Raw genomic sequence first — 9,453 nt, 5'->3', positions numbered from 1 at the left:
CAGATTGATAGACAGGCATTTTCTCACCTGGGATGATGGGATGTATGGCCTTGGTATGTGATAGGCAAAGTGTGACTTTTGCTCTGGGCTCATCGATTGGGACAAGCTTCTTATGTATGCAGTGGACACGAACAGCACTCTCAAGCTCTCTAGAATATATCAAATATATACTCTTGTTTCTCACATTTTTAGGTATTTGTTAGCATCAGAGCAAATGTCTCCCAAAGGCCATTTGCAAAATGCTTGGTTGCCAGACAGTGGTACTATTGGGTGGTGGTGGAATATTTAGGATGTAGAAAGAGAAAGAGAAGTCACTGGAAACACGCCCTCAGAGTAGACATTGGGACCCTGATCACTTCTCTCTCTGATAATCTTGAAGTGAGCTGTTTTGCTCCACCAACGTGATCCTGCAAGGCTATTCTGCCTCATGACCAATGAAGACAACTAACCACAGATGAAATCCTCCAAGACCAATGCTTGCTTCCACTAAGTTATTTTTCTCTTGTATTTGCTCACAGTAATGAGCTAACCAGAAAATAGCATTTGAAATAATTTGTTAGAAACAGCTAAATATTAAGTGTACCACCAGGGAACATACGAAAAACAGTGCTTTCTTCCTTACTCTGTCCAATACTTGCTTATTTCCTCAGGAATGTTAACTATCTGTATCCCAGCTGAGGTTATGTACATGTGAAGGCCAGAGGATAACCTCAGGTGTCATTCATAAGGTACAGTAGAGCTTTCGCCTGTGTGTGTGTGTGTGTGTGTGATTGTGTGTGTGTGTGTGTGTGTGTGTGTGTGTGTGTGTGTGTGTGTGTGATGTGTGTATGGGTGTGCATGTTTGCATAGATATGAGCCCTTGGGGGCACACATGGGTATGGATTCATGTGCACGTGGAGGCCTAAGGTTGATGTCAAGAATTATCCTTGCTCCCATTTGTACTTTCTTCAGTGAGTCAGGGTCTCTTAATCAAAGCCAGAACTGTCCAGAGTCGCCTGTTTTACTGATCAGCTTCCTTTGTGTTTTACCTGTCTTTACTTTCCTAGGCTGCAATTACAGGAAGACCACCATGCCCACCAGATCCTGATGTGAGTTCAGGGTACCTAAAGTGTTTTTTTTTCCCCCTTTGAGGAATATATACCATCTTTCTCCAATTCTTTTGGTTAAAATCTATTTTGCTGTATTTGTAAATGGCTGTACCAGCTTGCTTCTTTGGTCCATTTTCTTGGAATGTCTTTTTTTCCACCCTTTCCCTTGAAGTAATGCCTATTCTTGATGGTGTGTTATATTATTTGTATACAATAGAAGGATAGATTATGTGTTAGCATCCATTCTGTTCGCCTGTGTCATTTTATTGGTGAACTGAGGTCATTGTTATCAATATCAATGAGCAGTGATGGCTAACTCCTTGTATGTTGTTATTGTTCTTGCTGCTGGTGGTCGTGTTGAGGTGTGTCTGTGTGTGTGTGTGTGTGTGCTTTCCCTTTTTTGCAGCTAATACAACATTATTTACTATTTATTATTACTTATTATTTACTATCTCTGTTTTCATGTGTATCATTAACCTTGGGTTGGATTCTTCCTTCTTTTTTTTTCTTTTTTAAAAAAATTTATTAGATATTTTCTTCCTTTACATTTCAAATGCTATCCCCTTTCCTAGTTTCCTCTGAGAAAGTCCCCTATACCCTCCCCAGCCCTGCTCCCCAAACCACCCACTGCTGCTTCCTGGCCTTGTCATTCCCCTGTACTAGGGCATATAATCTTTGCAAGACAAAGGGCCTCTCCTCCCATTGATGGCCAACTAGGCCATCTTCTGCTACATATGAAGCTAGAGACATGAGCTCTGGGGTTACTGGTTAGTTGATATTGTTGTTCCTCCTATAGGGTTGCAGACCCCTTTAGCTCCTTGGGTAGTTTCTCTAGATCCTTCACTGGAGGAGGGGGCGTGTGTTTCATTCAATAGATGACTGTGGGCATCCACTTGTGTGCTTGCCAGGCACTGGCATAGCCTCACAAGAGACAGCTATAGCCAGGTCCTGTCAGCAAAATCTTGCTGGCATATGCAGTAGTGTCTGGGTTTGGTGGTTGTTTATGGGATGGATCCCCCGGTGGGGCAGTCTTTGTATGGTCCATCCTTCAATCTCAGCTCCAAACTTTGTCTCTGTAACTCCTTCCATGGGTATTTTGTCCCCACCCTTTTCTTTTTGGACAGGGTTCCTCTGTATAGCCCTGGATGTCCTGGAACTCACAAGGTAGACCAGGCTGGCCTTGAAACTCAGAAATCCACATGCCTCTGTCTCCCAAGTGCTGGGATTAAAGGTGTGCGCCACCACTGCCCTGCTTGTTTCCCCTTCTAAGAAGGAACAAACTATCTACACTTTGGTCTACTTTCTTCTTGAGTTTCATGTGTTTTGCAAACTGTATCTTGGGTATTCTATGCTTCTGGGCTAATATCCACTTATCAGTGAGTGTATATCATGTGTGTTCTTTTTGTGATTGGGTTACCTCACTCAGGATGATATCATCCAGATACCCAATTGCCTAAGAATTTCATAAATTCATTCTTTTAATAGCTGAGTAGTACTCCATTGTGTAAAAGTACCACATTTTTTTGTATCCATTCCTGTATTGAGGGACATCTGGGTTCTTTCCACTACTGGCTATTATAAGTAAGGCCGCTATGAACATAGTGGAGCATGTGTCCTTATTACAAGTTGGAACATCTTCTGGGTATATGCCCAGGAGAGGTATTGCTAGATCTTCAGGTAGTACTATGTCCAATTTTCTGAGGAACCACCAGACTGACTTCCAGAGTGGTTTTACAAGCTTGCAATCCTACCAGTAAAGGAGGAGTGCTCCTTTTTCTCCACATCCTCGTCAGCATATGATGTCATGGTTTTAGCTCCCTTGTCAAAGATGAAGTGACCATAGGTGCCTGGGTTCCTTTCTGGGTCTTCAATTCTATTGCATTTGTCTACCTGTCTGTCGTTGTACCAGTACCATTCAGGTTTTATCACAATTGCTCTGTAGTACAGCTTGAGGTCAGGCATGGTGATTCCACCAGAGGTTCTTTTTTCTTTGGGAATAGCTTTTGCTATCCTAGATTTTTTTTGTTATTCCAGATGAATTTGCAAATTGCCTTTTCTAACTCTGTGAAGAATTGAGTTGGAATTTTAATGGGGATTGCATGAATCTCAGATTAATTTTGGCATGATAGCCATTTTTACTATATGGATCCTGCCAATCCATGAGCATGGGAGATCTTTCCATCTTCTGAGATCTTCTTTGATTTCTTTCTTCAGAGACTTGAAGTTCTTATCATACAGATCTTTCACTTCCTTAGTTAGAGTCACACCAAGGTATTTCATATTATTTGTGCCTATTGTGAAGGGTGTTGTTCCCCTAATTTCTTTCTCATCCAGTTTATCCTTTGTGTAGAGTATAAAGCCTTGGCTTCACTCAATATACTGTGACCAAGGTACATAAGTAAATAAACACTTTTCTCACATGTTTCTTTGGCTATGGTGGATTTTACTGCAACAGAATCTAAGACATCACCTAAATGGTAAATTGCCTCTGTTGGGATTTGGAATCTCATAGCTTCCTGAAGCAATAAAAGGCACTGATTTGAAAAGAGAAAGAAGAATGAATGTTAGCAGAGTGAGAAGCACCGTGACAGTAATGCATATGATAGCACAGAAGCGCTGCACTTTGGGATAGCTTTCCAATGTACTAGGGAGATGCTAAGAATACCAGATAACATACAAAGACGGGAACATTCTATGGAAAGGACATTGAGATTCAGATTGTGCCTGCAAAATAAGGCTTTGTAAATGTATGTGAAAAGACCGTTTCCTTATGAAATGACTGTGTTTCATTAAGTGAGAAAAATCACTAATGGAAATGTCTCCCACAAGACCTTCACCACAGTGAGGTCAGTGAATTCTATGGACATATAAATCACTCTAGATGAAGGGTCTCTTCATAAATTTTATCAAAATATGAGACTAAAGATTATTTCAGTTTAATATCACACACACAAACATGCACATAAAACACACACATTGTTCTTTACGTCAGGTGTTGAAGGTCAGTGTCATTTTTATCTCAAAATACTGTTTGCTGCTTTATTTTTTAAATATTATTTGGTAGTTTATTTTTGACATTGTCATTCAATTGCTCCTTTTTTTATATTTCCTGTCTCCAAAACACCCTTTGTCCCACTCCCTGCACTCCTAAAATGCACATGGCCTCTTATTTCATTAATTCTTACTGAATGTGCACAAATTTGCATATACATTTATATTTTTAAACAAAAATTGTAAAGACTGTGTAAAATTGCATATATTTATGTTTTGAAAGGCCACATAGCAGTAAAATCACTCTTAATGATATTCTGCTATTGATAAAAATCAGGGTCTTGATCAGCCACCATCAGATATCTTTCCTTCTGTAATAGATAGAAACAAATACAAATACCCTTAGCCAGTCAGTTTTGGGTCTTGTCAGGGTTATAGGACAGTGTCATCCTGGTCACAGAGCTATATAGAGGTCATGATGGGGTCAAAGGTTGGGGTTTACATATGATGTCAGGGTCAGGTCTAAAGTTGGGGTCCAAGTATAGGTAAGGGATCACATAGGTGGCTATTGGTTACAGCTGCCAGGGACCGGGATCACCATGCCATCCAGGAAACCTTGGGTGAACTCTGGCCACCCTCCAGCCCTGCCCCCTCGCCCCGCCCCCAAGACAGCTGTGTGACCCAAGCCCCAGGGGGAAGAGAGAGGTGGGAGGGTGTTGAACGGAGAGCCCTGGCACTGGCAGGACAGACCCGAGGGAGGACACAGCCATGGGTGTGACCCCGCATGACTCCTATGCTCTCCAAATGGCTATGCCTTTTGCTGGGATCCTGCTGAGCTCTCAGGGTCGCCGTCCTCGCCGTTCCGCCCTGCCTCCCTGCCTGTCCCACCAACCCCCGCCCTGCCACACGCGCAAACGTACACGAGTGCTCTGTCCCTGCACCTGGACCCCCATGATCCTAGTTGCGGCAGTGCTGGCAGCGCTGGTGTGGCGCTGCTACTTCCAGTTCCCATCCCGGGAAGGTTGCCCACTAGTGATGAGCTCTTCCCATTACAGCGCCTGTCCTTGCTTCCCTTCCAATCCTATAAATGCAGCGTCTCTGTCTCCCTCTGAGTGGCCCTGAGAGCAGACCCTCAGCTCTTGAAGACGCCTGGAAGGAGAAATGGAAGCAGGATCGCTCATCCAGTCATCACTCCCAAATCTATAAGAAACTTCCATAAGGAATTTTCTTTCTTTCTTTTAAAGATTTATTTATTTATTAAGTATACAGAGTACTGCCTGCTTTTACACCTGAAGGCCACAAGAGGGAGCCAGATTCCATGACACGGAGTCATCTGTCCAGCCACCAAAAGAAGGTACAAAATATGACAGCACCTGCTGGAATTCCAACTCATGACCTTTGGGAGAACCGTTTGTGCCCTTAACCGCTAAGCTACCTGTTCTCAGTTCTTACATTTGACCTTTTGGCGTCATGGCCGCCTGAGGGGACAGGAACAGATAGGGAATCTGCGCATGCTCACTCGCCGGAGGCGGGTTTAAAGTCTTGTCTCAACGATTTTTCTTTTTGGAAGAAATGAAGATTTTACTTAAACTTTAGAAGAGATGGGAAATAAAACTCACGTTTTCCTGGGAAGCCGCGAGTGAGCGCCGCAGCCCCCACCAAACTCCTCCCCATTCCCCGCGCCAAACTGTGGTGGAGGGCCGGAAGCAGAAACCGCGTCACAGCTTTTATTTTAATTATTGTTGTTGATAATTAATAAAGTTCAACCTCTGTCTCGCGGAAACCTGGAAATAAAGTTTCTTCCTCGTTTTATAAATGACTTCCGGTGTCCACAGAGAGAAAACAAAGACCGAGGATCTCTAAGAGGCTGTGAAATGAATTTCTAACCTGGAGCCAGACTCGTGATCCTGAACAGCGGAGGAGTCTAGCCTCGGCTCGGGATCGGAGTTCTCACCTGGAAGTGGGGCTATCTGGGAGGCACGTAATAAACAGACACAGACTGCTTTTTTTGTATGCAAGCTGACAGGCGGTTTTTCAAGGCTTAGAGTTTCTCTCTCACTCTCTGCACTCCTCGCTCGCTTGCTCACAGCTCAAGGCTGAGCGCTCTGCTTTCTCCTGTGTGCTTTTCACACACACGCCTCACATGCTCCTCACACGAGCCTCACAAACACGTCTCACATATGTTTCACATGCCTCACACTAGCTTCACACACGCCTCACACACATACCTCACAGGCCTCACACACACGCCTCACACATGTCTTACATGCCTCACACTAGCCTCACACACACACACACACCACACACGCCTCACACATGCCTCAACACATGCCTCATACGCACCACACACACACACACACACACACACACACACACACACACACACTCCGCATGCATTCTTCCTTCACTCACTCACTCTCCACCTGCTCTTCTCAGGCTCTCTCACCTTCTTGCCCCAGTCTTTTATTGACACTCCAAAAGCAGATAGAAAAAAGGGCACTGTATATTCATTGGCAAATCAAATTCAAAAGAATAAGAGAATCCCACAAAGAATCAAGAATTACAATTGTTCCCCAAAGTTTCCACCTTCTCTATTCCCAGACTTCTGGCCAAAGTAATAATAATTGCAAACTTATCATTGTTGAAACTTTAAATTTTAACTTATTTACTTAAGAGCTCAAGGCTCTGAGGTCAGCTTGCATTTTCCTGTTAAGCTCTAATGATAAAGGATGCAGGCAAATCTGCCAAGCATCAGCCAGAGGGAATCAAGTCAACCCTTAACTCAGTGGTTCCACTGGCTTTCCACCTCAGCACACTGCACACAGTGACTCCCCCGAGAGTCCCTGTGCTCTGACTTAGTTTTATGAGTATAAGATTTTAAATATTCCATACTTGATCATCCAGGAACCACTCTCAACTGCTATGCAAAACTCATTTCATAAGTTATTTACTTTCCTGGAGTCTCGATGTTGGCTGTAGTTCATTTTCTAATCATTTCTGTCAAACATTCTCTGCAAGTCAAGCATGAATCCGGAATTGCCATTGTGCAGTTATTGCATTGTTTCCAAGATGAGAGTGCAAGCAAGCACTCGAACCATTAGGACTGCTCTGCACTGGACCCCAGGCCTCAGTTTTTTAATCTTTTAAGAATTATGACATCAGGGAACATCTAGTTTCACAGAACTCACGTCGGTATAATAGAATGATTATGCACATCAGGGGCAACTGAAAAGCAGTCACACACGAATGAAATCTATATAGGCACTGTCCAGGGCTAAGGTTGGAAGACATGGAAACAACTGATTTTTACACGGAGCTGCCACAGGCTACTGAGATATTTCCATCCTGGCCTGCTGTAGGCAGTCTCTGTCGTCGCATGCTGTCCCCAGCAGGTCATTTTCTGCGGAGCCATTCCTCCCAACTGCCCCCCACCTACCACGCCCCTGTGCCCATAGCATCCTGTAGGTGACCTCTCTCCTCCCTGTCTCAGACTTCTCAGCTCTCTCTGTCTGAGTCACATCCTCATCTCTGTCCCTCCCCAGTGAGAATCCATCTTTGCTCAGGCAGGCTCTGGCTATTTTACACAGACTGTGAGACGTCCTGTGCCATGTAGAGAACAGAGGTCCCCACGAGTCATCTTCATCTTCTGAGTCATTGTCCACCACACTCACAGGGACACAGCCTGACAATTCACCCCATGGCTGAGCTCGGGGGACACCAGCAACAGAGCAAGCAGGCCCCTGTGCTGTCTTTTCATGTTTTTCAGGGGTTCCTGTGGACTGGTTCCTGTTTAAATGCCCACAGTAGGCCCTTTATGTTCACAATGTTTTGTGAATTTATTTTCTGAGTCAGATTCCTCCTCTGAGGTCGGTTTCTCCTCTTGAGTTGCCAGGGTCCTGTCCTGAGCCATTTTTCTCAGGCTTTTCTGTGAAGAAATAAACATGTTTCTCAACCCTGAGAGAGGTTGTGGCAGCACATGGGAGTCCCCTCAGTCCTGGGCACCTGTGGCTTCTCTGTCCCCTGCCTGTGCCTTCCTCAGCAGGTTCCCCACAGCAGACACTGTGAGGGGCAGATCTGGGCCTCTATTCCCTGTGAACTGGATTTTAATATCTCACCCTGCTCTCTCTCACATGTCCACATCTAACATTCTGACAGAAGACAGTTAGTTGCCAGTGCCCACCTCAGTGCCTGTCTCTTTAAGAGTCTACTCCAAATGTTTGTGAGGAACTCTGTCTGCAGACTCACTGTGTGCCATCCTGAGAGAGGCCAACTAAGTGCACACAACCCAGAGCTGATGGCTCCTGACCTAAGACGGATGCTCATAGTGAGTTCCAACAGAACAGTTAGGACCTGAAGCCACTTACCGTGCCCCTCTGCTGAGGGAAGCTGGCCATAAAAACTAGAACTGACAGCTCTTGGCCTCACCTGGGCACTGATATGGCACCCAATATCCACCTGTGCTGATGGCAGTGAAACACCGCCATTTCTGGGGAGACCCTCACTCAAGTCCCAGGATGAGCTGACGAACAAACAGAACAAAAAAATTAAACACACACACATACATACACACCCACACACATATACACACACATACACACCCTTTCCAAGATGAAAGAAAGGAAAACCAAACCAAACCAAACAAAACAAAACAACAACAACAACAAAATTCCTTTTTGGCATGTGGCAATTCATGCCTTTGATCGCAGCACTGGGGAGAGGCAGAGACAGAACTTACTTGAGAGGCCGGCCTAGTCTGTCTTGTATGCTCTTGGACAATGTAGAGAGACTTTGTTTCTGATAAATGAATGAATACAGAGAAAGATATTCTTCTAACTATACATACATTGCATGCATGCATGCATGTATGTGCAATGGCTCAGAGGGCAAAGCTACTGGCTGTTAAGGTACAGGTAAAATATTAATGCCTGGATGGAATGTTAAGGACTGAGGAAACTATTAAGGCCTAGATGTCAGATTAGTTAAGGACTAGGTAATCTCTTACCTGGAAGCATGACATTTTGTGCTGTTAACTACTATTATAAGGACACTGTCTCATACCTTGTTTCTGCCGTTACTGCCCGAATTGATTACATATTCTCGTTGGTTGTGTCCTCAGAAACCAATCACGATAGAAGCCAATAGAACTGCTTCCTTTGTTCTATAGTTATCTGCAATAGGCTTGGATCCGAACTGACCATCAAGGAGCATTTCCTGCACCCACCCATGTATATGCTTTTATGGCATTTGCTCTCATAAGCTGCCCTGGAGATGGACCCCCCCCCAAACACAAGAGAGACACCCGCACGGATTCAGTGCAGAAACTACTTTTAATTAGACTTCTATTTTGAGTAGGGTGTGCACGAGTAATGTGTAA

The sequence above is a fragment of the Mus musculus genome, chromosome 13 (genome assembly GCF_000001635.26).
Source record: "Mus musculus strain C57BL/6J chromosome 13, GRCm38.p6 C57BL/6J".
Lineage (NCBI taxonomy): Eukaryota > Metazoa > Chordata > Mammalia > Rodentia > Muridae > Mus > Mus musculus.
The sequence above is the reverse complement of the archived record's forward strand: the minus strand, read 5'-3'. Positions refer to the sequence as shown.